Source organism: Pongo abelii, chromosome 6 (genome assembly GCF_028885655.2).
Source record: "Pongo abelii isolate AG06213 chromosome 6, NHGRI_mPonAbe1-v2.0_pri, whole genome shotgun sequence".
NCBI lineage: Eukaryota > Metazoa > Chordata > Mammalia > Primates > Hominidae > Pongo > Pongo abelii.
The window spans coordinates 78,301,897-78,312,267 of record NC_071991.2 but is presented as its reverse complement, the minus strand read 5'-3'; the positions used below and the strand labels follow the sequence as shown (position 1 = coordinate 78,312,267).

General features: G+C 36.5%; 1 long non-coding RNA gene across 1 annotated transcript; it reads left to right on the top strand.

The window, feature by feature from the left end:
* The first annotated feature begins 590 nt into the window (after positions 1-590).
* On the top strand, positions 591-8,745 carry LOC129060394 (uncharacterized). The gene is made up of 3 exons (XR_008527079.1): positions 591-815; positions 6,541-6,662; positions 8,366-8,745. It is a non-coding gene; the product is annotated as an uncharacterized LOC129060394 (long non-coding RNA).
* Positions 8,746-10,371: the final 1,626 nt, after the last annotated feature.

Sequence of the window (10,371 nt, the reverse complement as noted above, 5' to 3'; positions counted from 1 at the left end):
ATCAGAAAAAAGTATTTTCCCTTGTTACTTTTTAAATTAAGAAAAAAACTTAGACTAGTCAAGTGCAGTAGCAAGAAGGCAGGGAAGAGTGGAACAACAAGTTCAATCTGTAACTATGAACAATCAATTGAGATAACTCACTACCTTCAGACCAGCCTTAATTGTTATTTTGTAAAGCATTTATTTGCACGGTAAAATAAAACTTTATTACATTCAGCAATAAAAAATATAAAACTGAATGACGGAAGTCAATTAATAAGGTAGGATTTGCCAAATAAATAAACAAAACATAATGATACACATTTCTTTTATTAAGTGAGAGATTTACTAGGACAATTTTCTACCACAAAAATGGAAAAATTAGGGTTTTTTGTTTTTGAAATTATTTATTTATTTATGTTTATTATCATTATTATCATTTTTTTTGAGACAAGGTCTTGCTTTGTAGCTCAGGCTGGAATGCAGTGGTACAATCATGGCTCACTGCAGCCCCCGGGTTCAAGCGATCCTCCCGCCTCTGCCTCCTGAGTAGCTGGAACCACAGGCGGGCACCACCACGCCCTGCTAATTTTTCTTTTGTATTGTTTGTAGAGACGGGGTTTCACCATGTTGCCCAGGCTGGTCTAGAAGTCCTGGGCTGAAGCGATCCGACCGCCTCCCAAAGTGCTGGGATTACAGGAGTGAGCCATCTCGCCCAGCCGAAAAAGTATTTTTTAATCTTAAAATCTTACGTGGAATGAAAGTGAACAATGAGGCAATGAAAGTGGAAGTTTCTCTTAAGCAAATACAGAAGTCAACCATTCCAGCTTTCTAAGGTACTGGTAATACTCTTTCGTCTATTTTATTTTATGGCATAATTTTAAGACTACTGTGAGCTATGTCTTTAGGGGAAGTTTGTGAGGGACAGGCAGAGTGTCAATATTGAATTAACATCAGTTTAATTTTCGCCCATGGTTATCTGGGCCTCATTCCAGCATTAGGACTTTCAGAAAAAACATTGAGATAAAGCTGTCTTTTTATACCAATAGGTGGCAGTATTGCTTTAAAACAAACGACAGCAACGACACCGTACAGTCCCATTTTAAGAAACTTCTAGATCATTGCATTTCTAAAATCTTACACTTTTATTAGACTTCGCCTTTTTTATTTTATATGTATGTATGTATGTATGTATGTATGTATGTATGTATTTGGAGACAGTCTCGCTCTGTCCCCCAGGCTGGAGTGCAGTGGTGCGATCTCTGCTCAGTGCAACCTCCGCCTCCCGGGTTCAAGCAATTCTCCCACCTCAGCCTCCCGAGAAGCTTGAATTACAGGCATGCACCACCACACTCGGCTAATTTTTCGTATTTTTTTAGAGATGGGGTTTCACCCTATTGCCCAGGCTAGTCTAGAAGTCCTGAGCTCAGGCAATCCGTCCGCCTCAACCTCCCAAAGGCTAGGATTACAGCGCGAGCCACCGCGCCCGGCCTTTTTTTTTTTTTTGACCGTCTGGTGGCTTTGTCTCCCAGGTTGGAGTGCAGTGGCGCGATCACAGCTCACTGCAGCTTCGACCTCCCGGGCACAAGCAATCCTCCCACCTCAGCCTCCCAAGTAGCTGGGACCACAGGCACACGCCACCATGCCCAGCTTCTAGGCTTCAACATGCCCCCCAAAATGACAGTGGAATAGCCAGATGCGGTGGTGCCAGCCTGTAGTCCCAGCTACTTAGGGGACTGAGGTGAGAAGATCGCTTGAGCCCCAGGACGTCGAGGCTCCAGTTAGCTGATTGTGCCACTGGGTGACAGAGCCAGAATTTGTCTCAAAAAACAAAACGAAACAAAAGTGGATTAAATAAAGCACAAACGTGGTATTTGAAGAAAATTAAAAAGGACTCACCAATATCACCCGTTCATTCAGAGCCTTGCCTTTGGAAGAAACACACACTCATTTATCCTCCCCCAGGAAGGCCTCTTTCCTATCAAGTAAACCTAGAGTGATGATTAATGCAGAAAAACAGGCCCCGTGTTGCAAATGATAAGTTTGCTTCTCTGAGAACCTCCAGATTGGGTTACATTCAATTTACTAATTTAGTCTCCAGCCTGGCAAAAATTTACTGTGAAAACGTCTTCAAGTAAGTTTCTTTTTTACACTGATTGTTGGGATAGGACTGGAATCAGGGATCACAATTTGACCCTAATTTGTTGATGTTCCCTTAATTTTAAAAAATTTTTGCATGTACATGCACTCATGTAACTACCACACTGATTAAAATATAGAATATTTCTAGTACCCAAGAAGGTTTCCTATGCTCTCTCAAATTTTAAAATCAGAAAAAAATATATTTCTCAATTTGTGTGTTTAAAACAAAAACAAACAAATAGAAAACATGAAGTAGAAGGGTTGGGGATGTGAAAGGAGAATAAAAGTTGGGGTCCCCAAATCACTAAGCTAAAGGGAAAAGTCAAGCTGGGAACTGCTTAGGACAAACTTGCCTTCCATTCTGTTCAAATTCACTCCTTTGCTCACTGAGATAGATGCATATCTGATTGCCTCCTTTGGAAAGACTCAAAAGAAACTCAAAAGAGTGTAACCCTCCCTCTGTCACCTATCTGCGACCTGGGAGCCCCCTCCCTGCTTCAAGTCTTCCTGCCTTCACTTCAAGTTGTCCCGCCTTTCCAGACCGAACCAATGTACTTCTTACATATATTGACTGAAGCCTCATGTCCCCTAAAATGTATAAAACTAAGCTGTGCTGCATCACCTTAGGCACAAGGTCAGGACTTCCTGAGGCTGTGTCACAGGCACATCCTCAACCTTGGCAAAATAATCTTTCTACTCAAATTTTCAGGGTTCACATTTTGGTAACCATGGAGGGATTCTGAGTGGAGATGGCCCTGACCTTTGACAAGTCGCCTATTGGTGCTTGATACCAGCAGGAGCTAACTTTATGGCTCAAACCGAAAGAACAATTTGCTAAGGTCTGAGAGCACCCCCTCCAGAGAATCCCTGGTTTCCCAAAATTTGGTCATGATCTAAACTTTATTTGCTGAACAACTCCTCTTTTTCTTTTGAGTTTTACTTGCTCCCAACACAAGGAAGGCAAGTTTTCCTGCTTCCATGATGTTGGAAGGCAGGTAACTCCTTTATGGAGTTTGAGCTTGCTTACAACAGAGATGAGCTTGGTTTGTTGTTGTTGTTGTTGTTTCCTGCTTCTAGGATGGTAGAGAGCAGTCTACAGCCTTAGACCCACACTAGGTAGGAAACTGGTTTGGGATTCTGTCTTACAAACTCCTTTTAAATGACTAAAGTTAGCATTTAACAACCAGCTGGTGTTAACTTCTTCTTAACACTTAGAGCACTCAGAAATAGTATATTTTTGTGTGATCATTGTTAGTTTAGCAGCATTTTGTCGTAGTTGAAATATGGTAATAAGATTTAAAAAAATTTTTTAAAGGAGCTCAATGTTAAAAATCAACTTAATTAAAAGGCCATCCAAGATGTGTGTGTGTGTCTGTGTGCATGTATGCATCTTTGTATTTGAAAGGCCTTCATGTTTTTGCTTTTTGTTTGTTTTTCTCTCCTAAGAACTTGTCTTTTTTTTTTTTTTTTTGAGCAAAAGTTTTTTCTTTTTGTTGACTGAATTCTGTTTTCACGTGATTTTTTTTTCGTTTTTTTTTTTTTTACTAAAATAGTTATTGCAACAGAGGCTACTCTTGGGTTTTTAAGAAAGAGTGTAGTTTAATTCTGTTTCATTTGGCTCAAAGAAAAATAAAAACGTCTCCCTTTAGCACCACCAGACTCTTTCTCTCTCTACCTTATGATGTAAATTTTGCTATTTGATTTTCACCTGAGTTGTTTCCTTTAGTGTGCAAATTTAAGGCTGTTTAGCTGACAACTGCCTAGGGTTGTGAAACAGGCTATCAAGAATCTGAAAGTCTAAGACAGGAAAAAAAAAGAGCGGGCTCTTTATAAATCTATCAAATGTACTTCCATCAGCATGCCTAATTCATCTTTGTATGTATTTATGTGTTGTGTACAAAATGTGTCACTACTAAAAATATATAAAAGAGCTCTAATTAAGTGGCTTAAAGGAAAATAAAAGCTCTTAAATCAGATACTAAAAAAAGACTATCAAACGCTTTTTCAAGTTTATGTAACTTAAATAAAATCTTTAACAAATAAGCTAGCTTTAAAATTATTGGTAAAGTAATATTAGAAATGTCTTAAGAATTGGCAGCATACAGTTTTTGTTTTGCATTTATTAATCAAGCAATTTCATACTTAGCCCTGCCAAATGCTATAAGGTGTCAAAATCTGGCATGGGATTGTGAAACTATGAACCCAGTCCAAAACAGAATGATTTTTGGTTGTGTAATTTTTAATAAGTAAGACATTGATATGGGTTTAATGAAAATAGCTGCATCATTAATTTAGTAAGATTATCATAATTTCTAATCCTGTGGCTTTAGGCAGTCTAGTCCACAGGCAAAAAGGAAGTTTGTTTTGGGAAAGGACTGTTATCATTTTTGTTTCAAAGCTAAACTATAAACTAAGTTGCTCCTGAAGTTAGTCTGGCCTATGCCTAGGAATGGACAAGGACAGCTTGGAGGTTAAGAGCAGGTTGGAGTCAATTAGGTCAAATCTTATTTTCACTGTCTCAGTTATATGTAATTTTGCAATGGCAGTTTCATAACTTTAAATTCATGACTATCACAGTTTTCATAAATAATCTAGGTAGACAATTAAAATAAAATAGATAAATGTAATGGGATAAATACTTGTTGACAAACTGGCCATAATTTCATAATTTAGAATATAAAGTTATATTAAATTAAATAATATATATTTCATCATTTGGGTATTTTCCAATAAATATATATTGTAGGAAAATATTCTTGCAAAAAAAAGTGTGTCCTTTTTAAAAAAAAAGGTGAAAAATTTTTGTCTAATTCGAAGCTTATTTAAAGGTTTTATATAAAACAAGGTAAAAGGAACCATGAAATAAAAAGAGATGTAAAGTTATAAAAATAAAGAGTTTTTGTGTGTGTGTGTGGTAAGAAAGTTTAAAGAGAAATAATTTTATATGAGAAAGAATCTTATATGGTAAACTTTAGTCCTAAAATAAAATGACTGGTTGTTTAAACAGGAGCCACGTTCAGGACAAATCAGAAAGTCCAAATATTATTATTAAGTTCTGGTTTGCTTAGGGAAAAAAACCTGAGATTAAAAAAAAAATTTTTTTTAAGGTTATCACATCCATGTATTTTCCTGTACGTGCTTTTAAAGTCCTTGTGACAATGAGTTACAGGGTTTTGACTCCTGGATCTAAAAAGGACACAAAGTCCTGCTAAATCTTAAACACCGACAGCAATTAAAGCCTCATCTTCAGGCCCTGTAGAAGATGCCAGTCAAAATAAACTGCATTTCTGCGACACAGGGCAAGAAATTAAAGCTATTTCAACTCTTCAAGGCCCAGGGACTATCACAGAAGAGATGGGCACGCAATATTGTAAGGGCCAATTTTGAAAGATAAAATAAGTTAAGCTTCTCTATAAATCAATCATTAATGTCAAAGGCACACTGATGCAAGACCAGCATATAGGCCCCTGTGTCAGATTAACAAGGTTTTCTCAAAGCATTAACCAACTCCTTAGTGAAGGTCATAAAGATTATAAAGTGCTAGGGAAGCTATATCTTATGGTCAAGATTAAAAATTTTATAGATTGCTTATAAAATTTTGAAAAACAAATTTAATTGGATTCATGCTGTTTTTATTAGGGCTTATTGTTTGGAAAATTAAGTCTCTTCTCAAAGAATAAAGGTTCTTGCCTTTTTTTTAAAGTCCGGAAGTTATCACTTTGGTTAAATAGAATGACTTATTTTACAATGACCTGTGATCCTATTTTGTGATATCAAATGTTTAAAACCTTTGATATTTGACAAACTTTCCAAAATCAAATTATAAATTATGTCTTTTTCTGACCTAATTAAAGCTTTAACATATTAGGTTCCCTAAAGTCCAGAAAATAATATAATTTGGCTTATTTGGTACAAAAATTATATAGGAAGCATTGTCAAATATGAAATGGTGTTGGTTTTTTGAGGGCTGTATTTTTAAAATATGTTATTAGTATGTGTTCCAAAATTGTGGGAAATTCCTATAATTCTATATAACTCAGTGTACATTATCAGTAATAATCATAATTGTTATGTTAAAATTATTGTGTGCCGCAGAGGTAACAAATGTCCTTTTCAATTGTGTTTTTGACTGTGGCTGTCCTAAAACTTTTTGTCATCCATGGACAATTTTTGTCGTTTTGGTCCTCTTTAGAAGGTGGTTTTATAATCAGCTACAAAACTCTAACAGGTGCTCTTGAATGCAGGTTTCTGATAACTTTGGAGATTGTGACATCAGAATAGAGGAAAAACTTTCAGGACTCATGGAGAGCTATAAAATATTCATGAGTATCAAGCAGAACAGGAATTAACTGCATGGACTGAACTGATCTTTTTGACTTTTTGCTTAAAATGTTGCTGATCTTTTGTTTTGTTTTTCAGAGTCTCAATACTTTTCTTTTGAGCTATTGGCAGCTTTTAACAGTTTAGTATATTCCCATAAACAAAATTTGGAGCATATTTGTTTCTCTTTAACTGATTTCTCCAGAATTTGGAAACTATTTGTAAGTATTCTTAACTTACGGCAATACAGTTATTTGCATAAGTGCAATAAGAATCTGTTTTCATTAATAACAGACCACAATTGGAGAAACTGCTTATTTTACCAAGGCTTTGACTGGAATGGTGTGCTTTCATTTAAGGAATCAAACTTGACTTATGGAGCCAATAAAGCCCTTGAAAAAATTGGCCTCATATTTTGTGTACACAGTCCCTGTACAGGGTTTCTAACCTGTGGTAAGTAAAGAATGTCACTTCTAACAGGCACAGAAGCCCCCGGTTTATCTTGGAACCTCAAGAGGAGAGAAAATTCACCCAGCTCATAGATATTTGATGGCATAAATCCATGGCTGGGCTCTGCTTTAAAAACATCTTATCTGGGATTCCTTCTATGGAACAAAGTTCCATCAAAGCCAATATAAAGCCTATGTAAAAAATAATGATTTTTTTGCACTGTATATAAGTAATTAGGCCAAGTATAATAAAGCAAACCAATCCTACCATTATTTGTCTTTAGCAAAAATGGGAAACTGGAGAGAGAAAAATTATGTTTCAAAAACAATTGTACACCTGTTGTTAGATTCTAGTCTTGTCTAATGTTTTTCAATTTTTATTATTTCTACAGTTTGGGCTAAATTCTAATTTTCTCTTGACTACAAGTCTTCAAAATAATGTTTTCAATTTTTTTTCTTTTTTTTTCCTTCTTTTTTTTTTTTCAATTTTTCCTAACTGGGAGTCACTGAAAACCAAGCTGTGCTTTCTTAAAGCCCTGCAAACTGAAACTAGACAACTTAAAGTTCAGAAGAAAATAACAGCCACCTATTTACATACATAAGCCACTTTCATACCTGCTACTGATAGACTTCAGAGTAGTGGGGCCTATATTGATTTTCCAGGAGTGTTCTTTTGTTTGTTGTTTTTTCTCCCTTCTTCTTCCGCTATTTGCTCTTCTAGGAATATACCATCCTAGCCATGAAAGATCAGGTGAAACCTGAGACCAGAGACTCATTTTCTAGTTAAATGCCGTCTCCAAAATATTTTTAAAAAGAAAAGAGGGTAAATGTGAAAGGAAAACAAATCTTGAGGCCCCCAAATCACTAAGCTAAAGGGAAAAAGTCATGCTGGGAACTGCTTAGGGCTAATCTGCCTCCCATTCTATTCAAAGTCACCCCTCTGCTAACTGAGATGCATATCTGATTGCCTCTTTTGGAAAGACTAAGCAGAAACTCAAAATAATGCAACTCTTCCTGTCTCACCTGTCTTTTTACATATATTGACTGTACTTCTTATATATATTGATTGATGTCTAATGTCTCCCTAAAATGTATAAACTAAGCCGTAACCCAGCCACCTTGAGCACATGTTGTCAGGACTTCCTGAGGCTGTGTCATGGGGACATCCTCAACCTTGGCAAAATAAACTTTTAAATTTACTGAGACCTTTGTCAAATTTCAGAGTTCACAGGAAGAAAGACAACCCTCCTTTATACGTTGCTCTGGACCTCTGCATTGCCTGGATGGGAACTCTGGGATAGATGCTTTTAGAAGGGTCTACTGAACCCATGAGCCATTCCCTTCTCTGGAAATGGCTCCCCAATTAATAGCTTGGGCTTCTAGGAATCCTATTGGTAGTCTGTAACTCCCTACTCATCTGGATATAGTTAATTGGAAAATTTGACCTAGTTTGAGCTAATCATTTTTCTTCTCAGGAATGTGGAATCCAGACCAAAGGAAAGCCAGCCAGTCTATTTTCATGGCTGTAGGTGCAATTTGTATGCTTGGGAGCTGTGGAGTTGCTGTATTCTGTCATAAGGGCAGATCAGCAGAGAAAGCTAAAGCAAGAGGAAAATAGTAACATGGACACAAGGCAGAAATGGAGAGATCAAAGATGGAAAGAGAATATATCCCCGATTCCCAATGGCTTTCCAAAACTGATCCTCTTCCTTCCTTATTCCCTAAATACTGCCCTCTTCATATGGCCTTTAAATTCTTGTAATAAATTCTCCCTTCTTTGTTTAGGCCATTTCAAATTGGTTTCTGTTTCTTGCAACCAGACACTTAAAAAAAAATAAACTCAAATTTTCTTTCATGCTCCATTTTTGCATGGTAATTAAGAGCATAGAATGTGGAGTAAAAGAGATAAAACTTTAAATTTCAGCTCCTTCATTCACTAGTTGAAAACCTAGTAGAAAAACTTAATCACTTAAACTCTCTGAGCTTTAATTTCCTTATCTGGAAAAGGGGAATACTTTCAGCTATCTAAAAGCATTTGGGTGTCAAACAAATATAATGATGTATATAAAATGCTAATTATAGTACCTGGCACAAAATAAATACTCAATTAGTGGTAATAATGATTACATATTTATTCAATAAATACTTATCGATTACTAACTATACAAAAGTTAGATGACCTGAAGTGTACAAATATATGCAAGATTTAATTTCTGCTCTCAGACATGTACATAAATATACATAATAGAAGACATTATAGAATAATAAAGGGTACACGAATGTTTTTAAAAAACAAGGACTCTAGGTCATAATCAAAGAAATGCAAATTGAAACCACAATGCAATGCCATCAGAATCAGAAAAATAAAATAGATTAAAGGCCGGGCACGGTGGCTCACGCCTGTAATCCCAGCACTTTGGGAGGCCAAGGCGGGCAGATTACAAGGTCAGGAGATCAAGACCATCCTGGCTAAGACGGTGAAACCCCGTCTCTACTAAAAGTACAAAAAATTAGCTGGGTGTGGTGGTGGGCACTTGTAGTCCCAGCTACTCGGGAGGCTGAGGCAGGAGAATGGCGTGAGCCTGGGAGGCGGAGCTTGCAGTGAGCCGAGATCACGCCACTGCACTCCAGCCTGGGCGACAGAGCGAGACTCCGTTTAAAAAAAAAAAAAAAAAAAAAAAAAGATTAAAGATTTTTCTAATTTTTAAAATCTTTTTATTTTTAAACATTTTAATATAGAAACAGGGTCTCACTATGTTGCCCAGGATGGTCTCGAACTCGTGGCCTCAAGCAATTCTCCCACCACAGCCTCCCAAAGTGCTAGAATTATAGGTGTAAGCCACCACATCCAGCCAGGTTAGAGATTTCAAGTAATAGTGAGGATATTGAACAACTGAAATTCTTGTACATTAATGGTGGGTATGTAAATTGATGTAATCACTTGGGAAAACTGTGTGGCAGTATCTACATATGCATACCCTATGACCCAACAACTCTACTCTTACCTCTCTATACACAACAAAAGTGCATACATACTTTCACCAAAAGACATACATCAGAATGTTAAATGTAGCAAAAAGCTCATCGACAGATGCATAACTAGATTGTGATAATATTCACACAATGGAATACTGTACCACCACAAGAATGAATCATTCACAAATAACTATAACAATATGAATTTCATTAACATAATGTTAGGAGAAAGAAGCTAGATGCAAGAGAGTGCACATGTTATAATTCCACTTTTAGAAAGTTTGAAATTAATCTATACCCCAAAGTGTGAGTTGCAGTTACCCTTAGGTGGGAGTAGTGACTGGAGAAAGGGTTTCTGGAGTGCTAGTAGTGTTCTGATTCTTGGTTATTCCAGTGTGTTCAGTTTGTGAAACTTCTTCAACCTGTATACTTACATTTAGGTAAATATGTAAGGAAGTACATGTAAATTATACTTAAAGTTTTTAAAAATTAAGCTTAGCCAAGT